Raw genomic sequence first — 21,722 nt, 5'->3', positions numbered from 1 at the left:
TCCTTAAAGGTCACATCACTTCGCTTTGGTAAGAGTGTAGTTTGAGTGGGTGGATCTGACTGAGATATAAGTAGCGTATGTTCAGATTATGATGGAAGAAAGCTGTCATTTTATTTCTTCTAAGAATTTTCGGAGTGGCTTTTTATTTTCTCAACTGTCACAACTTACATTTGGATACAGAGCAGGAAGAACAAAGGCTTACAAGAGACATTCAATGCTCTTCTTCCTAAAGTTTGTTGTATGTCATTACTCATCAACACAGCAGAGCTTGACACTCTCTTTCTGTTGTCTCAATTTTTAACTTTTACTTTCACAACTGTACTCAGAACTTGTGATAAATATCCATCAAAGTTTTGATTTATCTCAGCAGACAGGACTTGTCATCTCTTATTTTTCAAATATTCTGAACCTTCCTTCAGACCTTTTAATTAACTTGTCTTTCAAGGTGAAATCTCTTTATTTTCTAAAAGAGAACAAAGAGAAAATATCACTTAGATTACATTTACTGTGCCTGACATCTTTGGTCCATTGTGGGCAAGATCTAGTTCTTCAGATTCTTTAAAGTGAAATGTAGCAGAAGAGAAATGTAAAAGACAAATGAGGTTAACATGGTGTCCAAACATTAACACCAAAATATACACCAAAATGTACTGCTTTCTCATTCTTTGATATTTTACACCATAGAAGCACATAAGAATGATGTTGCTCTTCTTTTGGATGAAATCTGATGTTGAACATTAAAGACCAAGGCAGGGAGGAGTTTAACACATTGAAAATTATACATCTAGATCTAAAACTGATAACATCAAATGAGTGAAAGTCTGCACATAGGGTAGACCTGAAAAAGTGTCTAGTAGGACTGCAGCTGAAAATAAGTGTATAATAGGTTTCTTGAGAATTATTCCTGGAATGCTTATTCATTTGTGTTCTGCCTTTTGAAATGCTCATCTAGCAAATCAGTAACAGTGCTGCAGCTCTGAGCTATGAAATACCACACGTCTGGCAATCATACTTCTCATTAAGACAACTATGATCACTGTTAACTCTGACAGAAACTGCCTTCATGCTCCTTCAGGCTTGTATTCTTTCACAAAATCACATAGTTCTGCTGTGTTGAAGACCTTGATCAGGTTTAATAGAATATATGTACAGTATTAAACTCTATGTCTTGTACCTTTTTCTAAGAGATTCCTACGCACAGAAAACCTTCTGAAGTCATGAACAGGCTCAATGAAAAGGTGAAATTGAACAGTAGTGTACTGTCTTGTAATTCTTATTTATTTATTTATTTATTTATTTATGGCAACGTACCTCAGTAAAGATATTTGACAGAAGGGGAAGCACTGCTGGTAATGCTGATAAGCAAGAACATACACTTTTAGATATTGTTCTTGGCTGCAGCTCCAAAAGGGCAACTGAAGACACCTTACTTTCAGATCTTGTTGTCAAGTGTAGGAAATAAGCAATGACATTTTGTTTGCAGTGGTGAAAAAGGAAGCATACTGGCATTCCAGAATTCCAGGTTTGTAATATGGTGAATGCAGTACATCTGTGCTGTAGACTGCTAGGACTCTAATCTCTACATCCGGTCCTTTGTATTCAGATCTTCTCTATTCAGGTCCAGTAAAAGCTGGGACTGACTATAAACTGCCAGCTTTATTAAACACATTTTCTTCTCTTTCCTTCTCTCCATTCTTGAAATATTCTTTTAGATTATTTTTACATTGCCTTTTTTTTTTTTTTTTTTTTTTTTTTTTCCTGTCTACACTTGCATTCCTTTATTCTCAGTGGTTTTATGTATTTATGTATGTATGCATTTATTTACTGTTTATTTAGGCAGATTTTTATCACGAGGTTGAATAATACAATATGGAACAACAGTCCTGTGGGACTGAAAACAGAAGGGTACAGCAGCGACAAACACCACGTCACTGTGTTTCAGTGCTTCACTAACCTTACCACTGAAGAGTATTCCTAATGTCATTGAGACTTTCTGAGAGGTATCCTGACTTCACTTTGTCATCATTTCAGTAAGTTTTAGTCTGAAGAGGCTAAAGGATGTTTTCAGTTAGCAGAATCTTTCCTCGGTCTTAATTTCTCTAATCACACTATTTTGAACAAGTACTCTGTGTTATAGCATATAGCTGGAAACACAGTGTTTTATATTAAACAAAAATATTATCATTTATGTGTCATATATTTGCCTGCTTATGATTTAATATCTAAACATAAATTCTCTTTCTCTTTTGAGAAAGCAAGATTTACTTACTTTTTTTCACATATTTAGCTGAATAATTTTGCATACAACATATGAACTCAGTCTTCCACATGGATTTCTTCTAACTCACCTGGAAGAGATACCACCTCCCTTGTGTGTTACACAGAGAATTCATTGCTGCACCTACACTCCAGTACGGTCACAAGCATGCATCAATCCGTTTCCAGTGCTCCATTCATATCCATCTATTGGAGTTCATAAATTATAGAATGGTAGACTGGTTTGAGACGGAAGGGACCTTTATGATTGTATAGTTACAAACCCCCTGCTAGAGGCAGGGACACCTCCCTCTAAAACAGGTTTCTCACATCCCCGTCTAGCCTGGCCTTGAAGGCTTCTATTCAACACAGGCTGAGAAGTGAGAAAAGCTGTCCATGACTCTTCAATTCATTTTTCATTAACTTGCCATTCCTAAGATTTACACCTGCATTTTTATTGTCCTGGTTTTGTCAGTACTTCATATCATGACATGGTGCAGCAAGCTGTTTCATGCCAGAACACCTTGCCAGAGAGCTTCCTTTCTTGGATCTAATTCTTCTAGCAGCATCATCTATTCTCACTATGATTCAAGCTCTCCAAGAGGAAGATACATGGAGAAGAGACAGAATATAGTCCTCAGTATTCCCCACATCATTTCTAATTTCAGGTGACAAGGGAGAGCTCTCTGTCCTTCAGGGAGGCACACATGACCATGTGTGTCTACCAGTAAGGCCTCGGAATCTTTCTCCTGTTTTTTGTTTGTTATATTATTCCTAAGTATTCTGTATTATCTCACATTCCTTTTTAAAACTAAGTTTTCTTACCTCAATCAAGTTATTATGTTTTTCAAGGCTTGCTCTTCTTCTGTAGAAGAACTCTTCAAACCGTGGCATACACTAATGATTTTCTACATGATTCAGGGAGTTGCATGAAATTCTATCTTATTTTCTAACACTAAGAACAGTCATTCTGTGGAACAAATGATAGCTTAGGCTAAAGAATTGAGAACTTGTTTAACAAAAGCCACAGTTTTTATAGTTATGGCTTACAATCTTTAAATTTAATTGACCAACCATATTCAGTTTTATTTCTATTGATAATTAGGGACATGGGAAGGAGATGAAAGAAATAGAAGGAAATATTTTATCTATAAAATAGCATGTGAATTATGTACAGTGACATTTTAAGACTTCTTTATTTTAGGTACTTTAGTATTTGCAACTGAATTTACTTATCAGATTAAGTATCACGAGCTTTCATTTCAACTCATTTGCTTTCATTTTCATTTAGTTAACCTTTATCTGCTAAAAGAAACTGAACTGTATCACAAAGGCTCTGCTAAAGAGATTTATTTTATGTCACTTGAATGATAGAGCTTCCTTACCTTATACATACACAGTTTCCATCAAACAAACAAACAAACAACAACAAAAAACCTATTGTTCTAGCTCAGAAGACACAGAAACTGTAGGCTTTACAGTTTATCTGAATGTTTTCAAATGCCAAGAGAGATGTCTCTTTCCAGATTTACTACTTAATTCAGAAAACATTTTTCAGAAAGGAAGGTGAAAACAAGCAAATTCCTGTTTAACATTACTGGTAGGCAAATCTTGCTATATCCTCAAAGCTCTGTAAACTTTGCCAATATGCCACATGTGGAGCATATCAGATATTGTGCATCAACAGTAGGCCAAAATACACAAAATGATTAAGTTATTTTGTTGGAAAAGTAAAAACAAGCAAACATACGCCTTCCTTCCTTCCTTCCTTCCTTCCTTCCTTCCTTCCTTCCTTCCTTCCTTCCTTCCTTCCTTCCTTCCTTCCTTCCTTCCTTCCTTCCTTCCTTCCTTCCTTCCTTCCTTCCTTCCTTCCTTCCTTCCTTCCTTCCTTCCTTCCTTCCTTCCTTCCTTCCTTCCTTCCTTCCTTCCTTCCTTCCTTCCTTCCTTCCTTCCTTCCTTCCTTCCTTCCTTCCTTCCTTCCTTCCTTCCTTCCTTCCTTCCTTTCCTTCCTTTCCTTCCTTTCCTTCCTTTCCTTCCTTTCCTTCCTTTCCTTATTTTCTTCTCTGAAGAAAGGGAAAGGAAAGAAAGGGAAGGGAAAGGGAAGGAAGAAATCTCATTTCTCTTCATTTATGTGGTCTTTCATTAGTTTGATCACTAAACAGTAGACTGGAAGATGCAATAATTACCACTACTTGAGTATGAGCAAAAATGTATTCCCTTCTTTCCTGTTGCTCCCCTTTAGACAGGCTATTATCAGATCACCTTTGGAGCTTAATCTTCTGCAGGCTGAATAGCCCCAGCTCTCTCAGACTGTTCTCATAGAAGAGGTGTTCCATCCCTTGCATAATTTCTGTGTCCCTCCCCTGTATACACTCCAACAGGTCCACATCTCTCCTGTACTGACGACTCCACATCCGGATGCAGTACTCTGAGGTTTCACCAGTGCAGATTTGCATTTGATGAAGTCATGTTGGCTCTGTATCAGCTCCCTGTCTTCCATGTGCCTTAGCAAATCTTCCAGGAGGATCTGCTTCATGACCCTTCCCAGCACAGAGGTGAGACTGACTTTTCAGTGGTTCCCAGGGTCATTCCTTTTTACCCTTCTTAAAAATGAGTATGTTACCTTTTTTCCAGTTACCAGGGACCTCACCTGATTTCCAAGGCTTTTCAAATATTGTAGAGTGGCTTGGTGGCTACACCCTCAAGACTCAAGCATGTATCTCATCAGGACCTATAGATTTGTGGATGTTCAGGTTCCTCAGGTGGTCATGAACCTGCTTACAGCAGGAGGGACCTTACTTCCCCAACCTCCTCCTTCCAAACCAAACGTTTGAGGGCTGTTTGATGAGAAGTTATCAGAGAAAATCAAGTCAGAATGCTGCTAAATACCTCAACCTTCTCCTTTTCTGTTGTTACCAGCTTGCCTGGGTCAGTCACTGGCTGGGGGTGGGGCAGGGAAAGGAGTGCACCCTCCTAGACTTTTCCTTTCTGGTTCAGGTACCTGTAGAAGCCTTTCTTCTTCATACCCCTTGCCAAGGTAATTCAATCTGGGTCTTGGCTTTCCTGACCCCATCCCTACACAGTCTAACGGCATCACTATACTCCTGCCAAAATACCTGCCCCTGCCTTCCCTGTGCATTTTCTTCTTGCCCTTCAGTTTGACCAGCAGGTCCTGGTTCAGGCATGCCTGTCTTTTTCCTTCCTTTCCTGACTTGCTCCACCTGGGGAAGAAGAGTTCTTGTCTCCTGAGGAAAGCTTCCTTAAAGATCTGCCTGCTCTGCTCTGCACCCTTGCCCATGAGGACAGTTTCCCAGGGTGTTTTGTTGACAAACTCCCTGAAAAGTTGGAAGTTAGTTTTACTAAAATTTACATTCCTAATTTTACTCTTTGCCTGCCTCATATCCCTCAGGAGCATGAACTCAACAACAGCACAGTCACTGCAGCCCTAGGGTAAACATGAAACACAATCCTGAGCACTTTAATCAGAGCAACCTCCAAGGCGTGCATTGTTATTCATTTCCTAGTTCAATCCTTTAATAACCTTTTTCCTTTCTCTGCATGCCTTTTTGAGAACAGACAAAGGGAAAGAGACTGCAGAACTGGTGTAGTTTATAGCCCTGAGCTCTTGGGTGACTGTTCCAGAATTCCAGTTTCTCACAATCTTCTCTCCCTTTGGTAAACATTCTTAGGATTCAGACAAAGCCCCATCTTTCCTTAAATGCAATTTAATACACTGAGAGCTCTCAGACTTAGGACACAATTCACTACATGTAATTCCTAATGAGCTTGATACTTAATATCCATGGACCTAAGTCATTCTATCATTCACTTAACAGCAGAACAAATTAGTTGTAAACTCTAAATTTGGTGCGCATTATGCTGAGACATGCCTATGCTAATATACTTTCTGGTAAAGTAAATGCTTACGCTGTCAGAGTACAAATCTTATTTTGTATTTAGTAATGTCTGGGGAGAGAGAGCTGAGTCTGCAGTAGGATTGCTTACTTGAGGAAAAATTTATATTTATTAGCAGATTTCACTGAATATAGGTAGGAGCCCCAGCATTCAACACTGGAATATGAGTACTCAATAGAGGAGAAACAAAGCAAATCAGGAGATACAAGTAACACAGGGCTACCACACAGACCCCTAAGTGTGAAAAATAAAAATCTGTGTTTTTTTCTAAGGATGCAGTTTTTCTAGAATCCCAACTTCATCCATTTCTCTGCTGTGGTTTCCAGTCTCCCAAAGGCACAAGCAGTTTGACAGTCCAACTGGCAACACAACTGGTAAGTGACAGAATACTCGTGTTGAACTGGATGCGACACAAAGCACTTCCTTTGATTACAACCTGTAACTGCTTATATGAAAGAAATGATAACACTTCACTTTCACTTTTGTACCATCAACTGTCATTTTAAATCTAGCATAGGAGAAATATACAGCTTTCCTTGTCTCAGTTTTTAATCAGACATTGGAGCAGCTGGAATTATTAAATGACCAAAAGGTGGAAAATACCTTTATATATATATGTTTATTTATTTATTTATTTATTTACTAATAGAGTGGAAGCTGTAAAGGCTCTCTGCTTTCTAGATGTTTGCTAAATATTTACTGAATATTTTAATTTAAAAAATCTTCCAATTCTAGATTCATTCTAACAATTATTCTCATGTCCTCAGAAATATTACTTTATTCACTGCTCCTGATCCACATGTTAAAGATACTGGAATGTCAAACAGTTTAAAATTCTGCATCATTATATTCGCTTAATATGTACAGGAAACATTGTGAATGGGTGAGCTTTCAGTTCATGAGATACTACTACTCTTAGTTTACAATAGCAGACAGTGTGTAAACTATGATTAAAGATACTGCTGAACTTTAAGCCACTACAAACAACAGCCAGTAAGTACAGTTGCTGAAGCAATAGTGTTTGTCTTCAGTAAGCCCAGGAAAACAAATAATAAGTTAAGAAATATCACTTAACATAGAAAAATTTACAAAAAAACAAACAAAAAACAAACAAACAAAATTATTGGGTGGACAACTAGATGGATAAGCAATTGGTTGAAAGGCCGCAGACAGAGGGTGGTGGTCAATGGCTCTATGTCCAGGTGGAGGCCGGTAACGAGCGGCGTCCCTCAAGGGTCTGTCTTGGGACTGGTGCTCTTTAACATCTTTATTAATGACATCGATGAGGGAATGGAGTGCACCCTCAGCAAGTTTGCTGATGACACCAAGCTGAGTGGTGCAGTCGATACGGTGGAGGGAACGGATGCCATTCAGAGGGACCTTGACAGGCTGGAAAGCTGGGCTCGGGTGAACCTAATGAGGTTCAACACGGCAAAGTGCAAGGTTTTGCACTTGGGCCGGAAGAACCCCAGGCACTTGTACAGGCTGGGAGGAGTTGTCCTTGAGAGCAGCTCGGCAGAGAAAGACCTAGGGGTCCTAATAGATGAGAAGCTTAACATGAGCCAGCAGTGCGCTCTGGCAGCCCGGAAGGCAAATGGGATCCTGGGCTCCATCAGGAGAGGGGTGGTCAGCAGGGATAGGGAGGTGATTGTCCCTCTCTACTCTGCTCTTGTGAGGCCCCATCTGGAGTACTGTGTCCAGGTGTGGAGCCCTCAGTACAAAAAAGATATGGAGATTTTGGAAAGGGTCCAGAGGAGGGCCACGAAGATGATCAGGGGGCTGGAGCACCTCCCCTATGAGGACAGGCTGAGGGAGTTGGGTTTGTTCAGCCTGGAGAAGAGAAGGTTGCGGGGTGACCTCATTGCAGCCTTTCAATACCTGAAGGGAACTTACTCCCAGGAGGGGAGCAAACTCTTCGAAAGGACTGATAATAGCAGGACTAGGGGAAATGGTTTTAAGTTAAAAGAGGGAAGATTTAGGTTGGATGTTAGGGGGAAGTTCTTTACTAGGAGAGTGGTTAGGTCCTGGAACAGGCTGCCCAGGGAGGTTGTGGATGCCCCGTCCTTGGAGGTGTTCAAGACCAGGTTGGACGGGGCTCTGGGCAACCTGATCTAGTAAAGACGTATGTTTGGTGGCCCTGCTAGGCAGGGGGGTTGGAACTACATGATCCTTGAGGTCCCTTCCAACCCGGGTCATTCTGTGATTCTGTGATTCTGTGATTCTGTGACAGTCACATTTCACAAACTACAAGATTATTTTATCTTAAATCCTAGTGTAAGTTTCTCTGAAGTACAGTAATAATAAATATTTTAGATTCTGTACCACAATAGTAAAATTCAGTGTCTCTTCTTAACATAAGAAACATCAAATAATAAATGACAGGTTGGAGGAACAGCATTCTAGAATCAGTCTCCCCAGCTTTACAGTATATAAGCTCCCATGTGGCTCACAAACAGAACTGGAGAGCACAGGAAACCTGTTTTGGATATTTCATTCTTTCACCTAACAATACTTCAGAAAGCAATCCGGCCTGAATGCATCCTTTCCAGGAAAGGGGTGCACAATTAACCCTGGTTATGACAACTCTTACACTAAACTCCCCCACAAGATGACAAAGCTTACTCTAAGATCATCTGATGAAATTTAAGCCCATTACCATTTGTTCCACACTTCCCAGTCATTAGGCAACAGATGATTCTTCTTGTTTTTGAGGCACACCGTCTGAGTAGAGGAATACAATCACACCTTCCCTTACTCTTCTTATGTCTGAAGTTAAACAGTGATGATTTTTCAGTCTTTTGCCATAAATCTTTCTCGCACTGTATTCTTTGTTCTCATAGAATCATAAAGTAGGTTGTGTTGGAAGGGGCCTTGAAATCCATCTACATGCACCTGCACATATTTTTTCATAGATATGCTGTTATACATACATTCCAAATATAGACATTCCTCAATGAGAACAACAGAACTCCATCAGTCTAGAAATTGCAATGCACTCTGAAAATAATGGACAAAGTAAAAAGATGTATGGACCATTCTAATCACAATGGATTTTATTCAAACCAGCTAATTCCACATTTTATACTAACTCTCTGGTAAACCTGTATATCATATCATACAAAGCTCATTTCCCTGAGGGGGGAAAAATGCCCAAAATCTAAAAGAACAGCAAAGATTCCTAGGATCACCTTTGTCTTGGTCTTTAAGTTTCCCATTCCACCTCTCGGGAAGAGGGACAGAAGTACTGTGCTTATTGCTGGGTGTTTGACAACTTGACAAATGAAAAATAAGAGATCCCACTTACCAGCTCTGAGAGAGGACAATAGTATATTGCTCAGTCATTTGACAGATGACCTGACCATTGCCATAGGAACCAGCAAGAAGCAAAATAGCACATGATAGAAAGCTGCTGCAGAGTAGGAAAGGCTAACAACCTGAAACAAACAATCAAAAGAGATGAAAAGGTTAGAGAAAGTCTGGTAGCTTTCTCACACAGCTTGATTATGAAAATATTTAATTCTTCAACAAACTGTGGTAAAATGAGCATGGAGATTAAGAAACAAAAAATAATAGTATTTAGAACTCTCCACCCTTAAAACTTCTTAGGTTTATCCTTCACGCATTTGCTTAGCATTTAACTGTAGAATGGAGACTTTAGAATTGACATGAAATGCTTTAAAAATGCAATAGAAAAAGCAGACTAAAATCAATAGTGGAGTGAGGAATGTCTTGAAAAGCTTTTGTTTTCACAGTGGTAACCAAAAAGTAATTTTATATCCAATAATTTGTATTGATCATTTGTGAAACTGTAATGTGTTATACCATACACCTAGTTGTCTGGTTATAAATACATGTACCATTCTCTCGGTGCTTTTCTTCTCTTATTGAGTTTCATTTTCCTCAAGACAATTTTTATTCTCTGTCATTAACACATTGGAGCAAAACAGTAAGCCAGGAATATTATTTGAGCTAACAGCTTGCAGCTTGCTCTCTGCTCTCAGCTCATTTCTGCAAGAGAACAAAGAGGTGCATGGCAAAATAGAGCTCTCGAAGTAGCACCTTTTGTGAGTGATTCACCTGGCAGCTATCAGGCATTTTGCTTTTCTCAGCTGTCCATCAGTGCTCAAATAATTGATTTATACAGGATTGCATTTGTTTTGGAATGAAAAAGGAAAAATGCAGGGAATGAATAAATTCTGTTAAATACATAGAACATAGACATCGTAAAGACACCTCTCTTCATCTTAAGTCAGTTTATCTGTCCAAAGAAACCATAATCTGCACGAAGAAACCCTATCCTAAGTGGGTGGGTGTTGGTTATTTATAAAAATAATACAAAAACGTGAATGCTTCAGATAGAAATCCCTTTTTATTTCTCTAAGTATTATTGGAAATTAGTTCCAATATCATTAATTACTCCATCATATTTATTGGTTTTATTTAAAATGCAATTTATTTATTTATTTATTTATTTATTTATTGGGGGGGGGGAGGGCTGAAATATCTAAGAATTTCACTGGATTTTAACAGTATATTTTGTAATTTCTTTAATTTCATTTGCTTCCCCTTGCACGTAAAACACATCTGCTATGAGACAATAAAGTAATGAAGCTGTGTTCTGCTCCAGACTGTTTGTGTGAATGTTTGTCCCCACAGAGATGTCTTTCCATAGAGCCCTCATCACAAAGGACTGAGATGTCACACCACAAGTCTCATTAGGCTCATTAGCAGTTCACCAAAATAGTATATATTATATGTGTAGAGATTTTATTACTATATTTTCACATTTTGAAACTACAAACTGATACTTTTTATTTATGTCTCATTCAGAAATGAATAATCTGGAATTTGGCACTGCAGGGTAAAGCATACAATTCGTGTTGCTATGTACCTAGTCATCTATATGTTTATTGACAATCAGCAATCAACTCAAGGAGTTCTTTATAACTACGTTGTACTCATACATTCTTTGTAGATAATACTTATAAAAATACTTTTAGATGGTTCTTTGTAAATAATCAGAAATATTCACACTTTTTGCTGACAGAAGAAAGACAGAAGGAAGGAGTCTGATGCTCCTAGCTTCCAATCAGGTATAAAACCATGGGAAGATACCAGACATTCTGTTGTTATTTCCTTCCAGCAAATTTCAGCTTTGCTTTGCTTCCTTTTGTCACCAGAAGATTCAGATGAATGCTGAAAATTATTCTGTATGTTCACAGATTTTCTGAATTCTCCAGATTATAACTGGTTCTGCCTTTGTTTTCTGTCAGTGCTTGGTTAATGCTTCTTCTCTACTGGTTCATCTCTAGTATAAAACAGAAAAATAACAAAAATATTAGCAGCTCATCCTGATCATTAAAAGGGAAATGAGTGAGAATGATGAGGTGAGTTATTGGTTCAGTTTCTGGGAGAGCACTTATCCCTCCTGCAAGGAAAGTCAAGTATCCACTTCAGAAACTCTAGTCTTCAAACTGGGGGTTCCAAATTAAGAAATACATTTTTCTCACTTTCCAAATTAACTTTATACAGAAATTTAACACCTTTGAATCTTCACAGCAGGATTAGCCTATGCCTTTGTGATGGTGGTACAGAATGAGTTTCACTTTTACATCACATCCACATTCCTAAATGTATGATATGCACTTTAATATCATCCAAAAGTTTTCAGGTCAGAAGAATCTGTAATGACTGATTTGTTTGAATTCATGCTTAACATAGGTCAAAAGCAACAACAACAGAAACCAAACACCCAACCAGGCAATAAACAAACAAAAAAGCACTAAAAAAGAGGAAAACAACACCACTAAACAATAGATTCCTGGAAAAGTCCCTGAAAAATGCTAGATCTGTTACTTTTCACTTCTTACACAGATGTATTTACCGCTACCCTAATCAGTAATAAGCAGCACCTGAATTAACAGTCTTCCCTCATGCTACTGCAGGATGATTTGCAGAGTACAGAAGGACTGCATGAGCAGAAATAACAGTTCGAGAACCCCTGCCCAAGTTTTACTTCTGCTCAAGAGATAAGGCTGCTGTAAATGCACCTAGATTTCCATTTAGTCCATACCATGTCTTAAGGTCAGACAATGTTTTCTGTTCTAAAAAGTTACATGCCTACAAGGTTGCCCACTGCTGTCAAACAAAATAACTGTTTTGGTTTGATACTGTTTAGTTATTTTGTTATTTTGATTATTTTATTGGAATAAAAATGTATGGAGAGTTTAAGGACTCAGAGCAATGTATAAAAGGGATCTTTGTCAACAAAGAGCATCTGGTATTCTCAGACATGTCAAAGATTGCTTTTAATTGACATTAGTGATGTTTAGCACCAGTAATTTCTCTTTGCAAACATATACTTACTTGACACAATACATTCTCCTATAAGCAGTGCTATCACAAAGACGCACCTCCACAGGATGATATCGGACAATATCAGATATGAGTTTTCTTTCTGTTATTCCTGTAGAAGTCATCTTTACTGACAGAGAACAAGGCTCACCTTATGAGATTATGATTGCCTGAGTTCCTCTCTGATAAAATCTATTCAGGAATTAGGAGTATACATGAATGCAGTGAGATTTCTGCTGTTTTTCTGGAAGATGGATACAGCGCTTTGCTGGTTTTCATGCTGAAACGTGGCACCAGGCATAAAGAGGAACTGAAAGTGAAACCAAATGAGATGCTCAGATTTTTTCTTTGTGTCTTGTTTGCCTTTGTGCTGATATTTTGAACTCATGCATGCCAAAATTCCATACAAGAATGAGATGAGATTTTCTTATAATGTGAAGATTGTCTCACAGAGAGTTGTTTATTATATCCCAGTAATAAAAACAAGCAGAGATATTTTCATGGAGCGGGGGAAGTTTGGCAGCTTGTAATATTGACTCACTCAATGCTATTTTGAGTGGTTCACATTTTTGTGAGTTTAGCTTTCATAAATTCTGGGGCAGAAATGGGCATCCCTGTGTTGCTCTTCACTCTTTTTCTAGCCCTGATTCAGACTGCAAAATTATATTCCAAAAGATAAAACACTAAATAACATTCCCTCCAGAAAACTATGCATGCTCAAATATAATATTTCAGGAAGATGAGTGGTTTCACTTACCAAGTAAAATGCATGGAAAGATTGTCCTTTTCCTGACATTGGCGTATTCAGGCTTCACATTACTTTCATGGCATTCTGAGTCTCCCGTTTCAATAAAAATTTACACAGCTTTCTTAAAAAAACTTCCTTCAAGCAATAACATAAAAATCTGTATTTCCAACATTCTGATATAAAATTAAACATCAGTAAAGCTGAAGACTGAGAAAACAATGCAAACTTCATTTTTTGTTACCCATGAGTGTTCTTTAAAACTTACACCACAAGATGTGTATCCAGATGAGCTATGTGTAAGGTTTGACTCAATCACGTATTTGTAATGCTCTTGACTATACTGAAGAGCTTGGTCTTATTTCAAAGGGGGTCTTTACCAATAAGGTTTCATAAAGCCTTTTGGGAAGGCTAAATTAGTTAAAGGAAAATGTAACGGAAGTATACATCTAAGCCTTGACTACTAGAAATCTTCAGATTTGAAGTTGTGTCTTGATATTTCACTTACCTCTAGAAACAATTGCTACCAGCAACTTACAATGTCTCCTAAGTAGTCAGTACTAATTCACCTATTTATCACCTCATGATTATATCCTGGTTCTAATGTGGTCAATGGGAATTTTGTCATTGATTTCAATAGAGGTAAGATTTCACAAATATCCCCAAATATATGTGATTAATCACATTATATAATCGATATTTTTAATTAAATTTGCTTTATTACTCCTGATTGTTGGAGACTATAGGGAAATCTATTCCACTGCTTCACTCACTGGATTTTTTTTTCCTTCTTCCTTATTTCTAGCCCTTTATCTACAACTTTCAATCGCTGAAGCACTTCTTAAGTATGAGCAACCAAAAATTACAGTCAAGTATTGAAAGCATAGCATAGTTCTAAATTTCTTTATACTGTCTTATATTACAGTAAAGGCTGTGAAATACCTTCATAGATATTGCCTTGATATTATGAACTGAAAGAAACAAAACTTTTTCAGAACTCTTGCTTTATGCTCTTTCACACAGGGACATGGAGTATAAGTGGAAATCTTAACACTGTCTCAGTTGTGTTTTCAAATATCTTGGTGGTGATGGATATGACTGGAAATTGAATTGTAAAACTGGAATTTGTAAGTTCTCATTGACAGTCTGAGATCTATATTGATATGGTACTTCTACCAGGATTTTTACATTCCATTTTTTACAATAGCACTGAAATCTTAGAAGTCTCTCTAAATCAGAGAACTCCTTTCCCTCCTTTTCCTATTCACTTTGTTTATTTAGAGGATCATTTAATAATGTAAGTTGGTTTCTCTGCTCCTTTTAGTTAAAAAAGCTGAAGCAGTACATGTGACTGCAAAATCCAAAACCACAGTTGAACAGACATCCATGTATTCTTTAACAACTGAACAAGAAGTTTATTCTTCATGAGATTTAGGATCTTGTATCATTTTTTTAAAACAACAATAAACAAACTGGCAAAATGAACTCAGAGAACCTCTGAGTATTTGGGGAGATAAAGAAGATATAATAATAATGTATTACCTAGAATGGCAGTGATATCTTCAAAAGGCCTTCTCTAGAAGAAAGAAAGCACACTGCCCCGATCAATACACTGATAGTCTGTAATGTAAAGATTAAAATCAGAATATTTAAAAATTTAATACTTTGCCTCTTCATATAGTACTTTGGAAGTCAATACCTATAGAAACTTGGTCCATTTCCCCACTTCAAAAACATTATATACTTAAGATTTTTAAATAATTCATCCTGTCCATGTGATTAAAAATGTAATAAGTACGTCCATCCATTATCTCCCGCAAATGCTGCCTGCATATTAGGTTGTAGGGTTTTTGTTATAGGTCTGTTGCTGTTGGGGTTTTTTAACTGCTTGATATTCTTCTTGCTGAACTGAGGGTTCAATGTCTACATTAAAGGAAAGGAGTATTAGCCCCACCCAGCTGCTAGAATGTTGTCCACTCTTTCTCAAATAGCGAATGTACAAATGCATGGGTGTTTATGGGTACAAACATCCCTCTCTAGTATTGTCTTTTAATATGTTCCATAACATAAGACTAGTTCAGAATCAGTGAAATTGGTTTGATAAGAAGAGTGGAAGAAAGCATCAAGGTGTACTACATAATCCATCATTGCCACCTTAGGAGCAATGGAGGGACTGCCACATGGGTAAGGATAGGAGCAGGGAGGGGAGAGCAAGGGTGGAATATTTCACTCTAAGAGAGGAATTATGAAAGTCCATCAGAGAGACATGATCAGATTTTTGAGATGAATCTCTGATTCCAGCTCTGAAAATAGTCACAGATATGCAAAATTAAAAAAAAATAATATATTTTTTTTTTTTTCAGTCTTGAAACTTGTTTTCAAATTCCATTATCACAACAGAAAGCAAGGCTGCATTATTTATTTATTTATTTATTTTTTCCAGTTCACAGGACTATGTTTATCCAGTGTACCAAAACAGCTAAATTTTTTTCCCATCACTTGAGCTGCCACTTCTCTGTGCCTTCCCCATGACCCAGTTGCAGCCCACTCAGTGATAATAGTGCACCAATGTTTGGTCACTGCTGAGCAATGGGTATGTGCCATCCCCTGCTGTGGTGGCATGGGGTAGGGGACAGCTGCACTGCAAGCCATGCCATGCTGGGTCTGACATGCCTGCTCTAATTCTGAGTGGGGAGGACTGAAAAGTGCACTTCTTTGTTATTGCATCAGGAAAAAAATTAAAATGGTTGCTTGAATGATCTCTCTTGTAACCTTTAAGAATGATTTCATTTTTACATGGAAAGTATTTTATTGTATTTTTGTTTGGTTGGTTGGTCAGTTTTGTTTTTCTCACATATGGTATTGTGTGTTCCAGAGTAGAGTGAACTACCTTTAAACAAGCCACAAAAGTGTGGAAACACTGAACTGCTTAGGACAGGTTTGTTAAAAAACAAACAAAAATCCCCAAAACAACCAGAATTCGTAATTTAAATCAACAAATTGTGTCAAGGAACTGTTTGGAATGTTTGGTTGAGTAATTCCAGAGTTATAAAATCTATTGAGCAGAGACCATTTGCTGTGAGTGATCTACTGCATTCTAATAAATAATGCAGTAACCACACTTTGGTCTATCTGTAATTCATCTGTTGTTTTCATAGACTTCTATGTTCTCTAAAAGGTGATCTAAAGAGTCTGATTTGCTGCCTTCTGGGAGTTGACTGAGGGCTGCAAAAGCTTAAATGCTTTCCTAAACAGCTTCAAAACTTTACTCTTCCCATCGCTGCTATTACCACCTATCTCTTTTATGCTTTGTGCTAACTAAGTATATTTAAAATTAACATTGAAGTTAATGAGATGAAAATGTGATTTCTAGTGGCAGAAAGAATATTATAAGGAGACATCTGATACGTCCTTCAAAATCAAGATCAAATAGAACCTGACTCATTTTGAAACTACAGCATGTACATATTCTAAATCAATTACTCTGTAAAATGACATCAAAACTCTGAATTATCTCAAGGAAGTTTTACCTTAATGTTCCTGGAGCTGACACATGTAGTCCCTGAATTAAGTCTAACAGCACACGTTCCTTCACATTTTCAGTACTGCCTGGTTGGTGTTTGATATGGAAAAAAAATCAAAAGTCCTTTCAATCTACTGATTGAACACAGTCAACAGCAGTGAACTACCTTACCAAAATCTGCCTTAGCACTCTATAATTTTCCACTAAAAGGTATCAGTCACAATTCTGTTCCACTATGGCATCTTTTATTTTCTGTGCGCACTTGAATGCACAAAGAGCTTTGAAGAGTTTGATTTATAATCCATGCTTCAGATTCCCTGCTTATACATTGATATACCTTGTAGCCAAACAGCTGTTAAGTCGTTCAGTCTGTTCCATTGTATCTTCATGCAACTATTTAATCCCATAACAAAGCCAATAATAAGTTTACCCACATAAGAAGCACATTGCTGCATAGCCTTTTCACTGAATTTTAGGTTATGAGTTGCACAACATTGATATTTTTAGAACATTTTGAATTACAACAAAAATTTAATCCAATAATGGCAATTAAAACAAACAAACAAACAAAACAGCCCAGCAGTTTGTGATTTGGAATAGCATCCAGTGTTAAAATCACACTGAATTATCATTACCTGTCTGTTTTAAAAATTAGCAACATAAAATATTAATTGGCTTTGATTAGATGCAGGAAATGTACTTTTAAAATGTGCATTATCAGAACAGTTAAAGGTACTACTATGTAATGGAATACTACTAGGGAAGGTTCAACCTCTACTGCTGTATCACCAGCACCCACCTCTGAAGATGCTGGATAGTGTAACAAAATAATTTCCAGTGCTACTCTCGTATAGCCCTCTTATGTACTCATACTGTATGAATTATCCAGATTAACCTGGTCTTTAGACATTGTTCAACCTGTGTTTATGGATTCTTCACTCTTTAATATCCTCAGACTTTCAGTAGTAATGGTTATTTTCCAGTGAGGTGGCTCTGCTTAAATTGAAGGGAAAATACATTCAATTCCAAAATTCTTTCCAAACAAGCAGATTTTTTAATCTTCTGAGACATACTGCACTTTCACAAAAACGTGATTCTTCAGAAGTCTGCATCTTGTACTTCAAGTCACATCTTGTACTTCACATTTAACCCGAAAGAAATGCAGTTCATGCCTCTAAAGCAAAGTAATCAGAGCTGAGAACAAAAACCCTTGTTCACAGTTGGGAAATTCACTTGAACGGAACATGAATGAAAGCACTAGCACTGAGAAACCAATGGGCTCATCCCATTATATGATTGTTTATTTTGGTTGGACACAGTAAGAACAGCCATTGAACTATTCCTGTTCTGTGGAAGGAAGAAGAGAGATGTTTAAAGACAGATTTCAAAACAGATAAGAAACATGAGTGAGCAAGTAGGGACTAGAATAAGGAAAAAGAGGACTTCACTTAATGATGGTACTGTTTAAAATAATAATATTAACAATAAAAATATGTAAAGAATTAATTAACTATTCTCTTCCCATTCACTTTTAGGACTTTTTTGGTGAAAAACACCATCTAAAGATTGTGTTCTCTGAGGCCAGGGGAGCGAGCCCAGGGCTGGAGATGGCAGAGCTCCTTCCTCTCATCGTGACTGCCTTTGGCTCCTCTACAGCACTGCTCTCTGTCTTCCTTGGTTAGATGCAAACTGGCTGCACGTGTATGAAAATGAACAGAATTTCTCAGACTTCATCAAGCCATGAGCAGAGAAAGGGCAAGAGTAGCCATCTCCTCACCTGAGAGTCAGGAGTTGGGGTGATGGGGCCTGGGGGCTTCCTGAGGAGATTTCCAGAAGCTTTCCAGATGAGTTACCTGGAGGTCTGTTGGAAAAAGGGGTGGCTGAGCAGGGGACACTTGCTCTCCTGCCCTCCTTCTCCTGTCTACACATCCCTATCTGCGCCCATCACCAACACCTGTCCAGAGTCTGCTGCTGCCATTCCTGTGGTTGCTGCCAGGAAGCAAGGCGTGCATGTGGTGTGAGTCTGGCTGAGAAGCTCCTGCCTCTTTTCAGTCGTGTAAGTCAGTTGCCAGAGGCTGAATTCTGTGGATACATGCTTGGCCTGCTCTCTATGCTCCTCTGTTGGATATCTTCTGGTATCTGCAGCCCAGACAGCCTTGTCCCTGGCAGCTTGCTTGTTGCTGGTGGTGTGAGACCCCTGAGCTGGGGCCCACACTGGCTCCTGTGCAAAACATCTTCTACCAAGGGTTATCTGCAGACTGCTGAGTGCTTCCTTTGCTACCAGTGCCATGCATCTGTCCAGGTACCATAGCAGGGAGATGGAGGCTGAGCAGGCAGTGTGTTTCCCAGGGGCACTGCCAAGGGCCAGCCCTGTCTTATCTGTGGTCCAGTGCCCAGGGAGCTCTGCCCTGACCTGGTGGGGTGGCTGGAGAAGCACTCTGAGGCACAGAAACCCTGTGCTGGAAGCCTGTTGCACTGCTTTGTGCAACTACCTTTTGCAGAATGTGACTCTGATGCAACTCCCTTCTCAGGGGCCTGCTCCCTCTGCTGTTTCAGATGAGTGATGAGACCCCAAGCGTTGCAGAGGTACAAATTTCAGACCTGTCCAGTGTGCAGGCAATGGTGTGCTGACAGCTCGGGTGGTTTGGGAAATGAGGGCAAGTCTGGCAAGCACTTGAACTCTGGGATGTGTGGTGCCATCTCCCTGCATCTGTTGCTCTGCAGGCTTCCAGGGAAACCCTCATAGCTTGTGCAAAGTTCCTCAGGTGGAAGACGCTCAAGTGCCTGGCCCAGAGAAAGAAAAAAATGTAGATCAAGGAGTGTTTGGTAAGAAAAACTACAGAGCCCTCGCCCCTTTGTTGGGGAAGGGGATGCTGGCAGAAGGGGCTGCACCAGCAGCTGGGAAGAGTCTGCAAGCCTCATGCCTTTGTGTTCTTCTCCAGCTGAAGCAGAACAGGAGGAGGGTGGATGAATACCTGTGGCAGAGCATGCCCTATCTGGACAGTTCTTAGGCCTCTTTATGATATGAGGCTGTTGAATTCATTGGTGAGCCCAACCCCTTGGTCCCTCTTTTGGCCCTGCCCTGGCAGCAAGGCACAGCCCTGCAGCCCCCAGATACATCCTGCCCATGCTGATAACCTCGATGGCCTTGCTCAAGTCCCCCCTCTGGCACCATTGCCGCCAGTGGCATGGGAGGGGAAGTGTCTGGGCTGGCTGGGCTGCAATCTGTGCTCCTGGCAGCGTGTTATGGAGTGGGGGTCCAATGAGAGCTCTTTCCCGAGGGCTGGCTGTGCAGCACTCTGTGGACCATTGCCAGGAAAGCTGAGTGAAATCTGCAGTGGTGAGTGCAGTGCTGTGTGTGTTGGGGAAATGCTGCAGGGGCAGAGGAGCATTCCTGGGGCAGGTGGGGCACTCCTGAACAGTGGCTTCCAGCTGATTCTTCAGTCTCACATGCTCCTCCTGGCCTGGAAATACAATGGGTGAGTCTGGCATGGTCTAGATAGGATGCTGGTGGCACTCTGCAGACTGGGGGGCTTCATCTCTGTCCCTTCTGCTGCTGCCCTCCAGCCTCTGGAACACAGAATCCATCTGATAGCTTTTTTACAGGCAACTGCGACAATCCTGAGGCAGAACCACAGCATAGCTGGCTTGCAGCACTGTGCTGCTGGCTCTGCAGTGCCTTCTGTCCTTAGGAACATGACTTTGATTAAAACTTGAATTACGAAGCCATTCCTTGGGTGTCCTCTCGTGTTCAGACTACGAGTAAAGTTTCTGTTGTGGTGGGCTGTAGGTGTGACCAGTGTAAGCAGAGTCTGGGAGCTGTCCTGGAGCAGAAAAGAGCCTGCCCCAGCTGGCTCCAAATGGGACCTGCCCCTGGAGAAGCCCATGTAGAAGCAACTGAATCAGGGCTGATGAAGGCTGCAGCCCACAAGGAGAACTATGGTGGTGCAGACTGCCCCCCCACAGCCCGTGGTGTTGAGAACAGACAGAAATCAGAGGATTGGTCTGGATGCAGGAGTGCATCCTCAGCAAGTCTGCTGATGATACTTAAAGGGGTGGTGCGATCAGTTCCCTGGAGGGACAAGAGGCCTTGTGTGGGGATACAGATCCATTGGAGGACTGGACAATCAGTATGTCGTGGGTTAGCCTAAAATCTACCTGCACCCAAGACAGGGGGGGGCAGTCGGCCCGCAGGCCGCTGGCCCAGAAGGAAAAGAAAACAGGGAAAAGGAAATAAATACAGCGGCAGCGATCTAAGGAGGCACACTATTTTACTAAATACTATATCGGAATACAGAATAACACAATATAATACAATATAATTGGAATTAAAGCTAACGAATCGAGTAAAATAAGAGAGAGTGAGTCCCGAAACCGAGAGGCCTACTGTAACTCTAGGCGAAACGGCTGGAACGCTCCCACACGGCTCTCCCCCTGGCTGGCAGGATCCAAGAGAGCGAGTCCAGCACTGAAGTGAGATTATATAGTCCTGGTCATATGACTGACCGTGGTGCTCCCTGGGACATGTAGTCTTCTTTCTGTGAGCAGCAGATTCGTCAAAATTATCTGTGCTTAACATGATGTTATGATGTGGAATACTGATAGCAAAATTACAACATTGCAAAACCATGACATTCCACCCCTTATTCTACATCATTACATTATGCTTATTATACACACACACACATATATATAGTCGTGAGCAATCAGCAACCTTATTTTCTTAACAATTTATATCTATTTTCATGCAAATCCTTAGGCTGAAAATAAAACTTTATATTTTAACACCCTATTATTTACTTCCAGATGCTGGAAGGACCCAAACCACTTTTCCTAACACGCTCTTTACGTGTACTACAGGAACCTTATCTCCTTCTACGGTACGTATGGAGCTGGATTGGTTGGGACCACCACGATTACCAGATCCTC

Source organism: Excalfactoria chinensis, chromosome Z (genome assembly GCF_039878825.1).
Source record: "Excalfactoria chinensis isolate bCotChi1 chromosome Z, bCotChi1.hap2, whole genome shotgun sequence".
Taxonomy (NCBI): Eukaryota; Metazoa; Chordata; class Aves; order Galliformes; family Phasianidae; genus Excalfactoria; species Excalfactoria chinensis.
This window is presented reverse-complemented; position numbering follows the sequence as displayed.